Genomic DNA, 13,409 nt, shown 5'->3' with positions numbered 1-13,409 from the left:
CAAGACAAGTGCCATATCTCATGCTTTGTTTTGCAATGCATCATGGAAATATAGAGAAGATGCAGAGCCAGGAGCCGAAGACTTGAATCCATATATAATTTTGCTACAAAGTGACAGTGTGACTTTAGGTGAATTGCTTGAACCTGGACTGACTAAGTTATATAAAAATTGCTAATAATTGCATTTTTCACCAAAGGAAAAAAAAGCTTTTTTATCCTACTCATGAAAATAATACTTTCTCATTGTAAAAAAAATCAAATAGTGGAAAAACACTTAAAGAAGAAATTAAAAATTACCTGGATTTATACTATCCTTGGATAAACATTATGAACATTTCAGTATTTATCATTTTACATGGATATTTTTTTCTTTTTTTATCCTTACCCAAGAACATTTTCATTTGTTCTTTTAGAGAAGGAAGAAGGGAAAGAGTGAAGGGAGAGAGAGAAACATTGATGCAAGAGAAGCATCGATTGGTTTCATTCCTATGTACTTAGACCTGGGATCAGCACTGGGACCGGGATCATTTACATCTAGAGCCGGGTGTCAGACCGCAACCTAGGCACGTGCCCCCACTGGAAATCACAGCTGCAACACTTCGGTTATGGGTCGACATCCGACAACTGAGCTGGGATGGGAGGGCCATGCCGATTTTTTTCATCCATGTGCACACATGGGTAGGAGATTTCTCTGTCTGCCTGTCTACCCATTTGCCTGTCTACGCACAGGGAAAATACTTATTTCTTGACGGTTTTTTCTTCTTAACAATGTGAGGTGGACACATTTTCACTTCACCAAATTATTATGGTATTGTATGGATATTAAAGAATATATAGTCCCTTCATAAAAACGTATTTTAGAGAATGATGTAGGATAGACATATATACTGACTGCTGAAATGGGTTTATTATCTCCAGTTTATTATCTTTGATGAGGCATTTCTACCTTTGTACAGACTCTAACCTTTTACTCTTTGCCTTCCGAATCAAGCATTTGTTTCCTGGGTTCAGCTCCGTGAGTGTCTGGGCCGAGGCCCCACCTCCAGCTCCTCCTGCTCTGGTTCTGTCACCCGGGGACACAGTCCTTAGACACGACCCCAGTACCCAACACGCTCTGAAAGTCAAATGTTCGCCTTTATTTGTTTTTGAAATATTTGACCCAACTCAACTGACAGAATAATCTAGTGAAATTTGGTGTGAGTCAACTTACAGTTTGTATTTAATTCATTTGGTGTAAACATTTATGTTTCATTTCATACACATTCATGCATTCGACTATGAGTTGCAGCCCAAGTCTTTGCTGGGATTGATACATAACGTAGAGTATATGCTCTTGCTTAATTATCTAGTAAATGAAACTATTCTGAATTTCAAAATGTATCTGGTACAAAAAGTTTTGAGTAGGAGATTGTAGCCCTGTCTTAAATTTAAGATCTACAGTCCCTGTAATTAAAATTAACACTGTTTTCCTGGTTTTTAGATTTGTATTTTCCTTTTAGACTTCAGAAAATATCTTCAAGTAAAATCTCATCGAAGTGGAGATAACGGTCAAGGCTCGCCCCTGGAGGGGAGCCCAGGGCTGCGGTGTGCTGGGTGCCTCCTCCGCACCCCGAGGTCCGCTCTGCTCTGATCTGGTGAAAAGAGCTTCAGTGAAAACGAGCTGTTTCTCTGCAGGAGCTGCCACAGAGGCAGGGCTGCTGCGCCTACTGTGGCGACGGGAGCGCTGGCCGGGCAGGTAGTGCTGCCTTCCTGTTTTGTGGTTGATGTTTCTGCTGTTGTTTTGCCCTGGTTTTCTTCATTAGTCAGGAGAATAAGAATTCACATTTAGCACATGGGAAGGGTTGTGAGGAGGTGCCATGGGAGCCGGGTTGTTTCAAGGTCGCACTTAAGGAAGTTGAGGACCGCTGGATGTAAAATGTTATTAACCAATCCCTACCTGGGGCATTTATATCATTTTTATGATAAATAAAGACTTGGTGAACATAAACACACTTACATTATCGTCTCTTTGTATTACCATGTCCTTACGATAAATTTTGAGAGAAGTGTTTTAGATGCATCTTAAAACCTTTGTGCATACTGCCCTCCAGAAAGATCGTACCAATTTATACTCCATGTGATCCTTAAATTCTCTTCAAATCCTGATTCTAAGAGACATTAAGTCAGTAATGAGCATTTAATCATGTTTTCTTAATATTATTTAGTTTTAACACATTATAATTTTTAAGTGCCAAGTGAATTTAATAAACACTGCAGAAGGAGGTTTCCTTAAAAAATGTTTCTTTACTTGAGGTATTTAAAATCTTTATAATTTGAATTACCAGTGTTTTAAAAAACTGTCTAATAAATTTTTAACTTTATCTTTTTTACTCTTTGACTATTTTTAATTTAAAAACTTCTTAAAGATTTTACTTAGTTTTAGACAGAGGGGAAGGGAGGGAGAAAGAGAGAGGGAAACATCAGTGTGTGGTTGCCTCTCACACACCTGCTTCTGGGGACCCAGCCCACAACCCAGGCATGTGCCCTCATCCGGGAATCGAACCTGAGACCTTTTGGTTCACAGGCCAGCGCTCATTCCACTGAGCCACACCAGCCAGGATTACTCTTTTACTATTGATAAGCAATTTGTAAAGAAAGATTCTCAGAAAGAAAATTGTTACTTATAATGGTTATCAAAACTAGCCCTGGCTGGTACAGCTTGGTTGATTAGAGCATCGTCCCATGGACCAGAAGGTCCTGGGTTCGACTGCCTGCAGGGCACATACCCGGGCTGTGGATTCGGTCCCGGCCAGGTGCGCACTAGGAGGCAGCCTGGCAACCTTCGTCTCTGGCATCAGTGTCTCTCTCCCTCCCTCCCTCCCTCCCTCCCTCTCTCTCTCTCTCTTTCTTTTTCCTCAAAGTAATAAAAAAATGTCCTCAGGTGAGGATAAAAAAGAAAAAAATTGTAAAACTAAACTGTCAACAAAATTTATCCATTAAACTACTTCGGTGGGGTTTTGTTTTTAAGATGAACCAATCTTTTTCCCTGTGTTGATTTATTATATGTTTTAAATGTACACCATCAGGGAAGTGTCCATAAGTGATATAATAAGAGCATAGTGTTGATAAGGCATTTTCTCTAGAAATATTAATGGGTAACATCTTACAAGAGCATTTGAGTGCCAGCAGGACTCACCTCTGCTACTTTAATTATTGAAGGCTTTTTTTCCTCCTCACAATGAGTGAATTATGTAGTGAACACATTTCAAGTTGAATGAAACTATAGTTTTCAGACAGTATAAATCTAACAAGAAAAATGAGAGAAAAATGTTGAAATCCAGGAAACTTTTAGAAATCTGATTAATAAATAAAAAGGGAGCCTCTTTATGGCCTCCATAAATACGCCTGTGTGAGTAGAAGGATGGATTTTCAAAGTATTCACAGCGAGCTCTTTTTGTATTCAGTTGCAGTTCTGAAGTTGTTTACATGCTGAATAAGATGTTAGAAAATAAACTCCTGTTGCCTTCATGGAGCTTATGTCTTTCAATCTAAATATGCAGTCTATAGACATATAGATGTAGGTATAGATACAGGCAGATATAGATAGTCTCTGTTGCATCATGTATATATGAATCAAGTTGTATACACATATATGTGTTTTTTTCTATGTGGTAGGATTCTGGAAAAATCCTCCTAGTGCCCATCAGCTGATAAGCTTGGTTCATAAGTAGGACAGGCCATCAGGAGCTATCCTGGCACATACTAGGTACTGAATGAGTGTTTGGATCATGACTCAAGCTGGCCTTGCCATTTGGGGTTCAGATACATACACATTTAGAGTTTGTTTCTGTCAGTCGACATGTAGTTGGGATGCAATATCAGCTAATAGGGATCCAATGAAGATTAAGAAGTAAACCCCTGTGCTCATAGCCCAGTGCTTATTCCAATACTTTGCCCACTGTTGAAAAGGCAAGACTGATGCTACTTTTGCTTGTAGGTCTTTATTTCTTAATTGGAACTATTATGAGATTTTATATGTGTCTGTGTTAGTGACAAAGCTATGTGTGAGCTTGCTGAGAATGGAATCTGTTAAGACAAATAAGACATACTGACCCTGTGAGCCCCTGGTATGATAGGGAGAACCCCAACATCTGACAGGTAGAAGGTCAGAGTCAGGAAGACAAAGTTTCGATGTCAGGTCTATCAGTTATCATATGTGTGACCTTGGGATGTTACTTAGCTTCTCTGAGCCTTATTTTCTCTCCTATGAATGATGACAATGATGATGATGATGGTGACGATGATGATGAAGATGAAGATACCAGCACCTAATGAAAAAGACCAGGGGGTCACATGAAATAACATTTTAAGTACTTAGCATAGTGGCTAGGACATACTAAGTGCTTTATAAATTAACTGTTACCCCTTATATTATTATTTCAGTTTTTAACCTATACTCAGCAGGAAAGTATAAATAATATCCAGTTCTGTTATAAGGAAGAAATGAGCTATTGTATCTAAAACACTATGTGTCCCCAGCACATAGCTAAATAAGGTATCGTTACTACTCTCATCCATCTACCCATCCATCTACATCTATCCACACATCCAATTAGAAGTCCACCCTTCCTTTTGAGAGGAAGGAAGAGAGTGAGAAACATCAATGTGAGAGAAAGAGTGATTGGTTGCCTCTTATTTGCACCCTGACCAGGAATTGAACTGCAACCTTTTGATGTACAGGATGACACTCCAACCAACTGAGCAACCCAGCCAGGGAACCACCCAGTATTTTTGAGGGTCTCCCATGTATTAGAGATTAGCATGTCTTTATTGTGAAAAGCAGTGCTATTAATCTTTGAAAAGGCATAATAAGATGTGCCTTCTGTGTGGATAGCACATTACAATCCATAAAGAGCTTTTCTATACATTATTTCATTAGAAACCTTCTGAAACATTTGTTGTTATCAATTTCTACTAATGAGGATGATAAAAGCAAGTATCAAAGAGGTTATGATTTGTCCTAGCTTATGTGGCTAGTGAGGGGTTGACAAACTTTTTCTGTAAAGGGCCCAGTAGGAAGTGCTCAGCTTTGTGGCCTTTGTGGTCTTTGCACAGCTATTCAGCTCTGCCCCTGAAGCAGACAGCAGCTGTAGACAACAGGTGAACAGATATGTGTGACTGTGCTCTAGCAAAACCTGATTTGCAAAGCCAGGCAGCGACCCAGATTTGTGGCCCCCTGCACTAGTCAGTGCAAAGGGGTTCCTCAACTTTAGATTTCTGACTCCAAGTCCAGGCATTTTATGATTCTCCATTGCATCGTTTCAACACAGTTGTTAGGCAGAGAACACTACAGTACGCCTCTATAATATTACTTAACAAATATGATCATCTAGTCCCCATTTCTGTATCTTACTTCCTGATCAAGAAATATTTCATTAAACAGAAGGCAGAAATCCAGTTTCACTTTGCCTCAGTCTTGTTCCTTTTGCCAAAAAGATATGAATAGGAGTTCTCCTTTTTTTAGGGAACTCCATTAACTTCTAGTGACCATTGATTTCTTTTCTAATTGTCAGAGTCTTTTAACATACTGCATTCTAGAAATGTTATGGGGTTTGTGTGTGTGCCAGGGGTTGTGATAATCAGCCTAAACACTGATTTATAGCTTCTAAATGTAGCTTTTTTTCTTTGGTTTTGAAAATGAAAAAATTCTGAAATAAAAAAAAATACATCATCCTGCTTTCAATATGGGCTCTTTCTGACTCTATGATTCCCCAGAGATTGTCAACAGTACTTCCATAGTTCCTTCTTAGGTTCTTACTATTGCTGAGTGTAATTTATTGCTAGACTTGAATTTATGCAAAGCAGATGGCTGATCTCCCTGGGCTCTTCTTACATGCCTTGGATTTCATGTTTCCCTCTTCTTTTCTTCTTGCAGATCATATGCCTTGAGAGTAGAGGTAGAAACAGCACAGGAATCAATGATTCTGCTCCTATTAGCATTACGCATCTGCATCAAGCAATAAGTCAGTCCCATTCTTGTTCTTTTCTGTCCCCGGACACAGTCTTAACCTAACACTCTTTGTAGACCTGATCAGGCTCTGTAAACCATGTCTAACCCTGGATTTTCTGACACTATTTTCACAGATTTTTATCTTTGATTATTTGTCCTTCCTTCCACACATCCCAATACTTATTATTCTTTTATATTTACAGAACCAACATACATTTACAAATTGAAAACTATAAAGGTATACAATTAAAAAATAACATGAATTTAATATGATAGATAGTATGGTTTTGCTGAAACATTTGCCAGACTTATGATTTAAGTGTGGTTTTCTGTGGCCTTTTCTAGGAGGAGTAGGTTCTTTAGAGTTTGGTTGCCCTGTAGTCTGCTAATGGATAATGACAATTGTCTCTTCAATTTTCACTCTTTGAGCTATCCAGTGTTTATTTTACTGTGTGAACGTATTAGCTTTGCCTTTGCTTGTGGTAGGGATGTGCCATTTGTTCATTAAGTCTACTTCTGTTCTCTTTTATTACCTTTCAACAGGCATTGTGATCGAAAGTACAAGGGCAGTGCTGGGCCACAAGATGGCATTTGTTCGGAAGTTGTGCATGAATACATTTAGGGTACACTTAACATTCATTTTTATACCACTGAAATGATGTCAAAAGTCTAAAGGTACTTTCTGAGATCTTGTGGATGCATAAAAAATATGACTTCATATACTGAGAAAATCCCTGAATATCCTTTTGTAGCTCTGCTTAAGGAATATTGACTGAGACATCCAAACTCTTTTGACTTTTTCTAAATATCCAGCTCTTTGTTCCCCATATTATATTCCTGTCTCACACTTATTACATGTGAAATGGTTATGAATCCTCCCTCTGAGCTGGTGTTTCTTCTTTAATTAGAGGACTCTCAGTCACCTACTGGTTCTAGTTCCTCCCAGCTCTCCTTTGATTTGCCATGATCTGCCACTCACCAGCCCTTGGAAACTTGTTTTATTTTTCATTCACATCCTTATATAATTTTTTCCTTTTTTCCTCCATGAACAGTCTTTTGTTATTTCCGTAATCATTTCTCCCTTTTAACAATTGGAGTATAGAGAACAATTCCCCAAGATTCACCACCTGCTGTGGTGCTTGTCAGACACTTACTGGCATGTCTGGTATGGACAATTCTCAGACTCTGGGAAGAAGGCACTTCGTTGCATTACCATCAGAATAATAAAAGGAGTGTCCTGCTGTTCAGGTTCACCTGGTACTTGATTGAATTGGAGCTCTTCGTCAGCCTACCTAAAATTTCTATGGGTGCCCTGACAGGCAAACTTCTTCTTTGCTAAGCCTGTTTATTAAAGCTTCCCTTTTTATACTTTATTGGGCCTGGGAGTTGGCATTTTCACTATGTCTCTTCTCTTCTCTTTCTTCCTGTCATTCTTTTCAGGTCCTTCTCCTGTATCCGTCAATCTTTTATGGGTTACTCATCCCTCTGATTAATATGAAAACACCAACTCTTCCTTTAAAAGAAACACACAAGCCAGCTATGATCTCCCTGTTCTAGAGCATTGCCCTCGGGCCCTCCAGCTCTGTTCACCTTCCCTCTCTTCTTTCTTTTCTGTTCCGATTGGATTTCTGTCTGGGTACCCATGGTGTCAGATTGTCCTGGGTGAAAACCCTACTCTCCTTCCAGAATTGGTTGTTTGGGAAACTGTTAACTTGGTCGTGTTTTTGATAAAGTTGCTTAGGGATTGTTTCCATAATTGGTCAGCTTTAAATTGGAAATTTCACTCCTCTAATGTCTGTATTTAACCCCAGGATGTCACTCTCTGGATGGCCAGCAGCTGGATTCATCCGCATTCTCTTCCACTTAGAAATGTTTCTCTCCAAAAATCAATTGTGATCCTAAAGTCAGCTCTGCCAGTTAGGGGACCAATGGAGAGATCCATGTGAGTTGTCTAATAATAATCAATGCCACATATCAGGAATTTTCCCATCCTAACCTGATAGTGCAGACATCAGGCAAAAAAAAAAAAGGTATAAAATTATGACCCTGTTTTATGGTGTGAAGTTCGCCTTCTGTTGTTTAGCTCAGAGTTGTTAGTCTGAATTGCCTTTGACTAATGTCCAGTAATCAATTTTACCCATAGGTCCCACTTCCAAATAGTTTATGCTAAGTAGAAGGACTAATAAATGATTTTTAATTAGGCTGTTCTATGGCCCTTAATTCTGCACAGTGGTTTAACACATTCTCCAAAATTACATTTTCTAATTATGAGATAACCCAAGTATATGTATAGAACTCCTTTGGGGTCACTTTTTAAAGGATGCAGGCAAGAGTTCAGCTGGTATTCAAAAAGTACCATATCAGAAGTTCTTTCTAGATCATGAGGAGTTGACCTGGCTACATGGAAATGCTTTATCTTCTTGGTGAATTTAATACTTTTTGAGTCATGTTATTAATAAGATAGCTTTTGCATATAAATATTCAAGTATATGTACTCAGTTATAAACCCAGAGAAAATAAGGGGCAAATGAGATTTCTGAGTCACTAATATGAGAAATTATCTTAAAGACAGTAGATTTTTCTCATGTCACATCACACAAAATCTCCATAGCAACTTCACATAATTATGCATAAGATTTGGGTGTAGTAACAAAACTAATCCCAGAAGAAATTGTAAAGAACAGTGGTATAGGGTGAGACAGATACGTGGATAGGGTGCACATAGGGAGGTTGAGGGAGGGGGCAGGTCTAAGATGTGAAAAATCGACAGAGGACAAAAAAAGATTGCCTGCTTTATCCTTCGGAGAGTACTGTTTAAGTCCCTGTGTTATCTGGAAATTGGAGACTGGGGGCTTTGATATCTACTGATAATACCACCCACTACAACCGCTATTGTTAAAGGAATACAAGCATTTCTATTATATTTTTCCTGAGTTTATAACAATTATAAGAAAGCTTCTCTAGGCAATAGGTTGGCATATTAGCTTGAAATAGAGAAATGATTTTATAATTATTTTTGAATTTATAAAACTTGCTTGAGCTCTTACATTTAAAAGAAAATAAAAAGCTTTAGAAGTACTCCAGGTAGGGAAATAACATCAAGTTCAGTTACCGTGAAACATAACTGAGGTGCCCCAGCATAAACATCTCTTGCAGTTTACAAGAGACAACTTTTTGCAAATGTTATCATATAGAGCTAACTCATGGTTGGGTATTTTTTACATCTGACTTCCCAATATCAAGTTATTTACTTATAGTAAATAACTATATTTAGATATTTGGAGTCTAGAGTAGGATATAGACATGTAACTGTTTAATTTCAATGTAACATAGTAAATACTGTGATATGCTTAGGCTTATATTGAACTATAGCAGAGGATCAGTAACCAAACACCTTCAAGAGGAAATTTGATAAGCACTAAAGGGAGAAAGTGTCAACAAGGTGCAGAAAGCTGAGGGCAGCATTCTCGACACATTGAATGTCATAAGCAGAGGTACAGAGATGTGAACTAATGCACTGTTTCATGGAGATAACCATCATCTCTTCAGTATAACTTAGAGCCTAAGGCAAAGAGTGGAAGGAAATGGTGCTGAATCTTTGGGAAGGACAGGGTTAAGGTCAGACCTTTTTTGCCAAGCGAGTGACCAAGATAAGTTGCTCATAAAGTGATAGAAGCTACTGAAGTACTAAAGTAATTAAAGCAAGATAGCAACATGACCAGATCTGCATTTTAGATAGATACCTTGACTTCATTTTGGAGAGTAGAATTAGCAGAGAATGATTAAAATCACAGATTGTTAAAGAGATTATTTTGAAACACAGACCTATCCAGTAACCCATTCCCTCTGTCACAAATACCAAGTACAAGCTCCACACAAGTCCATCTGGGCCATCTCTAATCATGAGGGCATTTATGTAACTTCATCATTTTGAGGGTGATCTTAGCTATGTCTTCTTAACATTAAGATATTAATTAAATTTGTTTAATTTTGTATTATGGAAACTAGTATCATTTTAAGGACAAATTTAGCCCATTTCTTTGCTTTCAGGCAGAACATCTAAGTGATTATAGGCACATAAAAATGTATTCTATTTTAAAGGCTATAAGAAAAAATGCATTTTCATACTAATAATCTTTCTGTGTGAGTATAGGCATGTGTATCACCCAACTGGTAGGAATAAATGTTGGGTGACTATAGTTTTGAAAGAATAGACAAATAGAACAATACCTAGGGTTGGAAAAGTATGCACTTATTAAGTTTTGTCCATCCATCCAACCAGCATTGTTGAAGGTGATTGCAAAACAGACATTGGACTTGACATTGTGGAAATTACAATCTAGCCAGATGGCCCACATCAATCAAATAAATGTATCTGCCTTTAAACAGTTAATGCACATTTATCTCATAATGCCATTTATCCAGCTCTTGCTTTTCAAGTTGACCAAGAATCTCAGTTCCTTGGCATTTTCAGCTACCAGTTGCATTTAAATTGTATGAGAAGGCACATGGACAATGAACATGGCTCCTTGAGTTCCCTGGAAAACAGCTAGAAGACATCCCCACCTTGCTGTTGTAAAACTGTTATTACTTCTGTATTCTAATTAAAAAGTACAATAGGCTCCAATGTCAATCATAAAAATCTGGGTATTTCTCAAGAAGCATAAATGTTTAGTTTTAAGTCCTGGATGGACAACTTTCTCATTAGTGGGCTGTAGGCATTCCTCCAAATTTCAGCTTAAGTAATTAAATTCCCAAAAGTGCAATAATGTCATGCTTAGGTAGTATAGCCCCAAGATATCACTTAACATCCTGTCCTTTAGTTCTTCTTCAATTATGTGATCCCTTAACGCTAGGGAGTTAGATGCATTGACCAGAAAATCAGAGTTTAGCCTTCAACATTGATGCCCTTGAACTCTCCCATGTGCCTCTGATGGCTCTAGGCAAGGACAGCGAAGCTACAGGGCAAGTGGTGAAAATGGTGGTTAGATGCTTTACTTTGTTTCTTCCTTAAATAGTCTGTATTTATCTCCCATTGTTAACTCTTCTCTGATAGGCATGAAATATGCATAATATATATTTTAATAGTTGCTCCACAGCCCCAAGAGAGGTAGTTAATAAGAATAAAAGATAAAGGTCTGAAGTGGAATTTGAGGTATAAGCACATCGTTCCTTCAAATGTGAAAAGCAGAATCATGACTTTTTCAATAGTACTTTTACTCAAAGATCAAATTCAAAGAAGATTGTAGGGGGAAAAAAAGCAAATGCAAACAGGTGTATTCAGGTGTATACATGGTGTATGTATTCAGGTGTATACATGGTGTATGTATGCTGTGCACAAAGTTTGTGGAAGCTCCCCTCTTTGCTGGCCTCTAAGGTGTCTTTGCAGTACAGTGTCTGGGATGAAGTCGACTTCCCAGGAGTGTGGGTATGTAGCCAAAGGATTGATGATGAATCAAGATCAGAAGAAAAAGAAAAGGTTTGATAAGTAATCACAATACCATACCATCTTTTGACTTAAAATAAAACCCAGAGTATACATCCCAAATCTGTGCTAGGTAGGAGGAAAGAAAATATTTGCAGCTGTTGTGACGATCTTGAAAATAAAAATTCAAGGAAAGATTTACCTATTGTTTTGTGTGATATTAGCATCTCATATTTTAAGAAGTTCTCTCTGTTAATATAAATCATAATAAGATTATTTGTCAGTTGATATATGTAGAACTTTTTATTCAAATCTCAGAACATTTTATTTGCACATAAAATGGCGCATTATACTCCACAATAACTAGCCCTGAAGGAGTGGTATTTAATAAGAGAATACAATTATCCCAGTTAAGCCATAAACATTTTCTTTAGGGCAGTGGCTACAGTTTCAGATAGTCTCATAATCATTCATGTAAAGTACCAAGCTATTACCACACTGAGCTAGATAAGAAGGTAAGCTGCCAAAATGTTGTGATTTCATGTGAATAAAATATGTTTTTACTTATGCACCATTTAAAAGTTATGAACATAAAGATCAATGAACTATTAAATTTTTATTCTGGATTCCATATGAAGGTTCTAAACAATTATTTTAAGTACAAAAAGCTAAAAACCGTAAATATTGTATTTCATGCCATGTTAGCTACCCAGAATTATTTTATTTTTCAGCTAAGGTGATAACATTATATAGGAAGTAGTTAGAATAGATCTAGTTAATAATTTGGGACATTTAAAGTAGCCTCTTCAGGCCGTCTTGCTGTGTGCCTTACTCTTTGTCCAAGCATTGTTTTCTAAAATTTTGGGACATGCTTCCTAGATAGTTATAATGTCTGGATAGTTTAGAAATCACATATGATCTTGCCCTCAACCTAGAAAAAAGTTTAAATTAACTTATTTTATCTATTCTAATTTTGGAAGAGGTGTTCTATTAGAAATTTGAAGGCTTGGCCTGGCAAATGGGTTCTATCATTAATAAGCTGGGAGACAATTCATTTATCTTCTACCGAACTTTCTTATCTCTTAGTTAATGTATCAGGCCCACTTCTAAGAGTAAATCAGCCAACACTGCTGGAGATTGTGTTCCTCATCCCGACCTGGTATGCAAGGATAAGATCAAGTAGATGTGTGGGCAAGAATCTAAAAGAAAACGGGGGTCTCCGAGGTGGGGAAGGTGACTGAACAAGTAGTGAAGGAGCCTGAAGTGAGTGGTACTGATCACAAGAAAGAATCGAGAGTCAGAGGAATATGAGAACAGTCATAGGAAATGCCTTGGTTTGCCCTGTCTGGCCACCTTTTAGACAGAACTATGCTCTGAAGTCTAGGGAAGGAACTGATATGGGAAGCCTAGACCAGAGGGTCTGTAAAGAGCCTTGTATCTTTAAAAACTGTATAAATGTCTTCTCTCTTAGGACATTAGGTAATAATCCAGTTTGTTCCTTCCACAGTTGCTTCATGTCTTTCAGTGACAGTAATGCATAATTCAGGCTTCAGGTTTGCAAGCTGATTTTATAAGGTCTCAAAACTAATGCTCTTAGATTTTTTTAAATGAAGTTTACTTCCCTTGAGTTTATGAATAATTGTACCCTAATTGGGAATTCAGTGTCCTCTCTTGAGTCCAAGTTTGTTTAAATATGACCCAAAGTTTCTTTCAGGGCCTGTCCAGTGAGAGCACGGCCCCGTCTTTAGCTTCTAGCAAGACAAGCTTCTTTGTTTGGCAAAAAGCTATGGAGTCACAAGACAGGCAGCTGGCTTTAAATATTCCTTTCTTGGCTTTTATTTTGCCAACATCTGGACAATGGATCTTGAGCCAGTTTTCCAACACATGTTCTTCTGGAGATTTCATTCAAATTGACTGGGAAATTAATTTGGCTAATATATAACCTGCTTCATTTTGGCCCCCCAAACCAGTGAGATTTCTGGTTAGAGTCTTCTGT

General features: G+C 37.8%; 1 protein-coding gene across 3 annotated transcripts in view; it reads left to right on the top strand.

The window, feature by feature from the left end:
- Positions 1–13,409, top strand: part of NCKAP5 (NCK associated protein 5) — a 995,643-nt gene that overhangs the window by 310,619 nt on the left and 671,615 nt on the right. The gene's annotated exons all lie outside the window — the stretch shown is intronic.

Source organism: Artibeus jamaicensis, unplaced genomic scaffold (assembly GCF_021234435.1).
Source record: "Artibeus jamaicensis isolate MK-2021 breed Jamaican fruit bat unplaced genomic scaffold, CSHL_Jam_final contig_1284, whole genome shotgun sequence".
In the NCBI taxonomy this organism is placed as follows: domain Eukaryota; kingdom Metazoa; phylum Chordata; class Mammalia; order Chiroptera; family Phyllostomidae; genus Artibeus; species Artibeus jamaicensis.
Note: the sequence above shows the minus strand (reverse complement) of the source record. Positions and strands in the feature narration are given on the sequence as shown.